Here is a 6640-nt window from a genome sequence, read left to right on the forward strand (position 1 = left end):
GACCTTTTTTTTTTTTTTTTTGTAATGGTCTTCAGTGGATTTCTGATCCATCAAGCACCTGGAAACGACTTGAGTCTTTTCCTGGGTGAAGAATGAGTTGGAAAAGGGAGGAAGGACACAGGGTGTTCATCCTTAAAGCCAGAGAAGTTTCCATGATCCTCCTCTCCTGGCCGTGCTGTGTCCACAGGAAGGGGCAGTGCACAGGGCACCCTTGCTGAGTGAGCAACTCCAGTCTGGTGGGGGAAGCACAAGTCCTACCCCTGTCCCTAGGAGTTCCCAGTCTGATGAAGGCAGGTCCCACCCCAGGGGAGCTCCCTGTCTGATGAGGGAGGCACAGGCCCCCTCATCTGGGAGCTGTGCAGCAAGCTAAACTACTCACCCCTTTGAGGAGCTGGCTGGAGGAAACGACCGGTGATAGGCCTTGGGCCCACCATACCGCCTGTGGAACCCATCAGGGCCCCAGGGTAAGGCTCTGGCCAGGATCCACCCCCAGCTGAGAACCTGCTGCTGGTTCAGTGTCAGGCCAGAACTGTGTGGTGGGATCGCCGTTTCCTCCGGGATGCTATGGGAATGCCACTCAGCGTCGTCCTTCCTAGAGATGCGCATTAGCTTATCACGCGCTGCAAGAAGGCTGTACTACCGTGTCATCAGTGGCTCCAACCTTAGCAGCGTATACAACACGCACATGCTCTCACATGGGCTTTGAGGCGTCCGCGGAGGTGGCCGTCAGCCTGCAGGCCCAGGCTGCAGTGTCGGAGGTCTGCCTGGGCCCAGAGGATGTGCAGCCAAGCCCACCCACTCTCGGGCCTGCTGACAGGAGGCTGCGGCTCTCCACACGCGGGACTCTCGTGCGGGCTGCTTCCCACATGACTTTCCCCTAGAGCAAGTGAGACACGAGAGAGTGAGCAGGGAGGCCGAGACTCGAGCTGCAGCCGTTCAGTGCCTTAGAAGCCACAGGGCACGTTATGCCTTCCCGCCTCCCTGCACCCTCTCATGGGCCCTCACAACCCTCTGCGGTGGCTGGTCAGCGGGGAGAGAAATGGGTGCTTGTGTTAATATTGTGCAACCCCAATGCCCTGGGAGAAGAAGCAACCCCAGGGCCCAGCCAGACAGGGGGCAGCCTTGATCTCACATGCCAGCCAGGAGGTGGGCCCGGACACCCCTGGAATTCACTTGGCTGGAGCAAGCCTAGGTGGCAGGACAAGAGACCCCGGAGGACAGTGTGAGGGTTGAACTGGTGGTGGGAAGGAGTGTAGTAAGTACCCACCGGGAAGCCATCTCACTGTGAGGGCCCTGATTTCCTGGCTTGATCATTTCACCCCTCCTTATGCCAGGCCTGACCAGCCTGCCCTGTCCAGAAGTCCCAGGCAGGCCCCTGACAGCCCCTCAGTGTACAGATGGGGAAACTGAGTTCCAGGGAAGCCTGCCTTATTGAGGTCATCCGTCATCTCCCACCGTGCTCAGCGTCCCTGCGGTTTCTCCAGACCACCCAGGGCCCCAGTGACTCAGGCTCCCAAGGAGACACTTTGTGGAGATCCTTGAGAGTCTGGTCCCGGAGGATGCTGAGGAAGCGCGTGGGTGGGGCTGACTTGCCCTGGGGGGAACTTCCTGCCATTGACGGGGCTCTTGAGGAAAAGGGTTGGCCCATTTATTGTCTCCTGCTGCCCTTTCCACTTCCCAGCCCCATCTCCAGACTCGGTGCTCGGTTTGCAGTGAGGAAGACCGACCTTGGGGGCGGGGGAGGGTCACACAGCAGGCCCGGGGGAGTCGTCTGCTTTGACCCAAGTCTAGCAGAACAGAAGTCTGCCGGCCTGCGCCAGCTTCCCAGCCCCGGGAGCCCATGGTTGCGCCCTCAAAGCCAGCCCTTGGGGCACCTGCTCTGCTTCCCCAAGCCCTGGTGCCCCTCCCTCCACCCTCCCATAAGCCCCTACCCCCGCCTTGTTCTAATCTTGACTAGCGTTTAAGCTGCGGTGTGAAGTAGCCACTCCGAACCTTAGTTCTCTCATCTGGAAAAGTGAAGCCTGAAGCGGCTGTCTCTTGCAGTGGTTGGGCCCCCTGGTGGCCCGTCATAGAGCCAGCCCAAACCATTTGTTCCCAGGTCGACTTGATTCAGGAAGACTGTGTCCTGGCAGAATCGTGCTCCTCCCTAGGGCTGTTGTGCTGACCGTTGGAAGCAGATCACCAGAGTGTGCTTCTGAGGCACCTCTGGGGTGGATGCAAAGCAGCAGCCTTGCCGTTAGCAGCCCTTTGCACTACTCAGGGACCGCTCAGGATAGACAACTGGTGCTTAAACCCAGCAATCTGGCCTTGTCCCCTCTACCTGGCCAATTCCCTTCAAAGGTCCCATGAGGCCTGCTGCCCCTCCCCCGACCCTAGGCCTTTGCCGAAGCTTCCCTTCCTGATTCCCGCCCCCCAGCCTGCTGGCCCTGCCCCAACTCTGACCAAGGGGCAGGCCCCTCTCCTCCCACAGAATCTCCAGGAGGGAGAGAGCAAGGGCCTTGCCCCGCCCAGTGCCAGGCACCAGGGAGGGACTCCTTGCATGTTTGTGGAATGAAGGGGTCGAGGAGGTAATGGCTGTGGGCGGGCTTTATAAACTCTAAAGGGCCAAGCAGGCGTCCAGAGTATGTATTCCTATCATGTGTCTCCATGACAGTCCCCAGATGGCTTCTCCCCACAGGCCCCTAAAAGCCCTCCTGCCTCCCCTTCTCAGGCTCCAGAGGCCAGGGTCTCACAGCTTTATTTTTCCTGTTACGCACGTGGTAGGAAGCATTCCTGCTCTGGAGAGAGGCCTCAGAATGGCCTTCAGGGGCAAGTCAAGCTGTGCAGTCCCCATCATAGGCCTGAGGCCCAGAGAGGGCACAGGAGAGGACCAGGGCCACACAGCAAGGCAGTGGCATTTGGGGGCTAAATCCATGACTGGGGCTCCTTCTAGAACTAGCGCTCTCGATGATGCTACAAAGGCCCCTGAGCACCCAGCCTTGGGCCTGAGCATTGTAACGATGGGCAGGGGACTGCTGTCTAAGAAAGAGGCACCTGCACCCACAGTTGATGTCATCCTGGTGGGAGCCCCTCGCCCAGGGAGGCTGGGCGTCCCCTTGACCCAGCTGGAATGATGGGGCAGGGGTTGAAGAAGGGGAGTCAGAAAGATAAAACAAATTCCAATTGGTGACTCATTTACATCAAGCTCTGGCCCATCACGAGTGACATTTAAATATTTATTGTACCTTACAAACATGATGCTAATTGCCACTTGTTGGTTCTTGTCCATTTTGTTTCCCATAGCAAATTCATGGGAAATATTTATTTGTGAGGTTTCGCTTTCTATTTCTCATAGGTTGAACTATGAACAAACTGGAACTTTCAGAATTCCTGGAAAAAATCACACACAGGACCACCACTGCACACAGGCGTGCAGGCCAAGCTGCCCTCCCATGAACACTGCAGCGGAGACACGGCTATCCCTGGGATTTTGTAGAGGAAAAGACCAGGAAAAAGGCTCTCCCAAAATAGTTTGGCCAAGTTCCTTAGTTGTCTAAAATGGGCAGCATGTTGGTGTTTTCTGCGTATATTAGAAACAGACCCTTTGGAAATAACGACACCCCTCCCCCCACCCCTTCCCTTCCGTCACCTTCTTTCCTTTCCTCTATCAAGGTGTCCTTGACCCTGATGGAGGGCAACGTTGACCTTTTAAGGAGATAATGCCAGTGAGCATCACATCCTAGCATGTCCAGAGATGCTCAGGCCTCTGCTGGCTCCTGGGTTTGCCTCACCTACAGGGTTTAGAGGTCTGAGAGCTGACCCTGGAGGGCCATGTGGCCCAGTGTGGCCCAGTGTGGCCCACTGCCAGCTTCCTTGCCATGTCCCAGCCGTGGTGAAGGGCATCCCCGCCACAGCTGGCAGGAGAAAGCGAGCATCGGGCCACACTGGGTTTTGCCCTGAGCATGTGGGTCCCTCTGTGTGGAGGGCCTTGCCTGTCTGAGTGGGGGCCCCGCTACCCCTGGCTGACATCACCAGACCTCTTCTGTGAGGCTCTAGGTCTTGGGGGTCAGCTTCCATGTAGCCAGGACAAATCCAAGGTTCTTGGGATGTGCCTGTTCTCGAATTTTCCATGGTGGAGGAAAAAAGAAAGCCTAAGAAATGGAAGTTCACAGAGCCTCTGAAACCCGCCCCTGAACCCCGTCTTTATGTCTGAGCTGCTGTGAGTGAGGGTGGGGACTTCTCTGGAGAAGAGCTCAGGCCTGCGCTGGACTCCCCCTTTCTCTCGTCTGGGCACTTCTGTTTCTCTTCAGCTTTAGTTTTAAGGCAGTGGTTCTCAACCTGGGGGTCGGACGACCCTTTCACAGGGGTTCCGAAGATCATATTTCTGATGGTCTTAGGAAGCGAGACAGGGCACCTCTATCCGTCTCCAGGTGGGTCCGCCCACGTGCAGATATGCCCACCTACGGGGTCACCACACATGAGGAACTGTATTAAAGGGTCGCAGCTTTAGGAAGGTTGAGAACCACTGTCTTATGTAGACAGGGTGGTTCCCTCAACCAACAAGGATTGAATGAGAAGGTATACACAGCTGCTTCATGTATTTGCAGACTGATAAATAGTTACTAATTGCCAGTTACCTGACCCATGGCTACAACCAGCCACACCTTAGTCACCAAAGAGACACTGCTGTTTGCTAAAAGGTCTTTTGTAGAATTGCTCGATGCAATACAGTACTTGATTTCTTGACTCCTATACTTGTGGGTGGCGCCGTGGCTTAGTTGGTTAAAGCGCCTGTCTAGTAAACAGGAGATCCTGGGTTCAAATCCCAGCGGTGCCTGGACCTGAGGAGCTTGATATTTTCTGGAGAAAGATGAGCCTAGATGCTCCCATAAAGGGTCAGGATGGGTTGGATTGGATAGCAGTAGCAGTGAGTGTTTGGCATGGGGTTCTTTGATTTTTACCCCATGGGATATTGATTGCTGGTCCAGGTAGGATGAAATCCTGGGCCTCATTCATTTCTTCCTCCTTTGTGAGGATATCGTGTATCCGTCAGAGCCTGCAGCCTGCTACTTACACACACCATCACTCACAACAGTGCTTCACCTGTCACATGGAACTGCTTTATTACAGACAGTGATGCCTTGGTGAAGAAGTGGTTAGGTGTAGGGCTGCTAACTGCCGCAAGGTCAGCAGTTTGAATCCACCAGCTGCTTCAAGGGAGAAAGATGAGGCTTTCTACTTCCATAAAGATTTATAGCCTCATAAACCCACAGGGGCAATTTTACTCTTGTCCTAAAGGGCCACTATGAGTCAGAGCAACTCGATGGCCTGAGTTACATTACAGCAAAGAAGCAAAACTTCTGGGCAGACGCTCAGAGAAATCAAGTGATTTCTGACTGCTGGGCTCACACAGCTGAGGATGGTACTGAATTTCGACGAGGTCTGGCTGACACCCAATGCTCGCTATGCCCCACCTCCATAACTCTCCCTCCTGGGGGTGCGGGGGTCCTGCCTTTCAGCCCGCGCCCAGGTTCTGGATACCAAGGCTGGGAGACTTAGGAGGCTGGCAGAGCACAGAGCAACCAGTGGGCTACCCGCCACTCCCTCCCCACCCTACAGGGAGGCAGGTTCTTGTTCTCTCATCGGTACAACGAATCTGAGGCCTGCTTCAGTGGAGGGGCTGCGAGGACAGGTTACTAACTCAGGAGCCAGGGTGCTCTGCAGACCTGGACGTGGCCGGCCAGGTGGAACTGGGGGCTTGCTGGAAAGAGCAGCGATGGAGGACCAGGCTGACACAGAGCCTGTGTGGCATAAGGTAAGGCAGAGCTGCTCCGTGCTGTTGTCTGTCAGCTGCTTTGCCAGGTGCCCTCCCCGGCTTGAAATTCAATTAATGAGGGGACACACCTTGGAAGGAAACTACCTTTTCTATACTCTCCTGATCAAACAACATTGTCTAGCATATCAACCTTGTGGTTTATATATGATAAGCCCCTACCTTATACGTTAGATATATCGCCTCATGGAATGCTCGTCCCAGATCCTACGCTAACCCTTCTCGGCTCATTTCACAACGGCAGGAAAATGCATCTCTGGGCAGCTTGATCACTTGTCTAAAAGACTACGGGCTGAGAAGAAACTGCTCATTGGTCCTGATCCTGAATCATCATGTTACTTCCCGAGTCAATCCTACCGTCCTAAGTGTGGCCTGGGGATTTGGTGTCACCATGGCAGCACGTTACCCAGCCCAGTAGAGGAACAGAGGGTGCCAGCTGGTGTCAACAGCCGAGAGCGGAGGTGCCTCCTCCATCTCATAGGCGTTGGGGTTGGGCTGCTGCTGCTGGCGACCCCTCTGCCCTGCGTCCAGTCAGAACGGCCACTCACCATCCCCACACCATTGTTACGAGGGGCTCCCCGGCTGGGAGGGCAGCCCCAGACCACCAGGGCTCTGGGTCCGTTGGCACCATTCTGTGCCATCGCCATCGCTGTCTCATAATGGATTGGGGTGTGTGTGTGTGAGTGCACCAAAGGCACGCCATGGCCACCATGTCTACGTGTGCAACTCAGTGACATGTGTCACAGTCTTCCACTGTGGTGCTGCTCCCTCCGCCCTGTGGCCCATTGTCCCACCGCCATCATCAAGCTCACTGCCTCTGCAGCCTCC

The 6640-nt window shown here is 55.5% G+C and overlaps 1 non-coding gene across 1 annotated transcript; it reads left to right on the forward strand.

Moving 5' to 3' along the window:
• The first annotated feature begins 4742 nt into the window (after positions 1 to 4742).
• Positions 4743 to 4816, forward strand: TRNAT-AGU. The gene has a single exon. It is a non-coding gene; the product is annotated as a tRNA-Thr (tRNA).
• The last annotated feature ends 1824 nt before the right edge of the window (positions 4817 to 6640 follow it).

Source organism: Echinops telfairi, unplaced genomic scaffold, assembly GCF_000313985.2.
Source record: "Echinops telfairi isolate 266 unplaced genomic scaffold, ASM31398v2 ScPeMD7_7475;HRSCAF=8513, whole genome shotgun sequence".
NCBI lineage: Eukaryota > Metazoa > Chordata > Mammalia > Afrosoricida > Tenrecidae > Echinops > Echinops telfairi.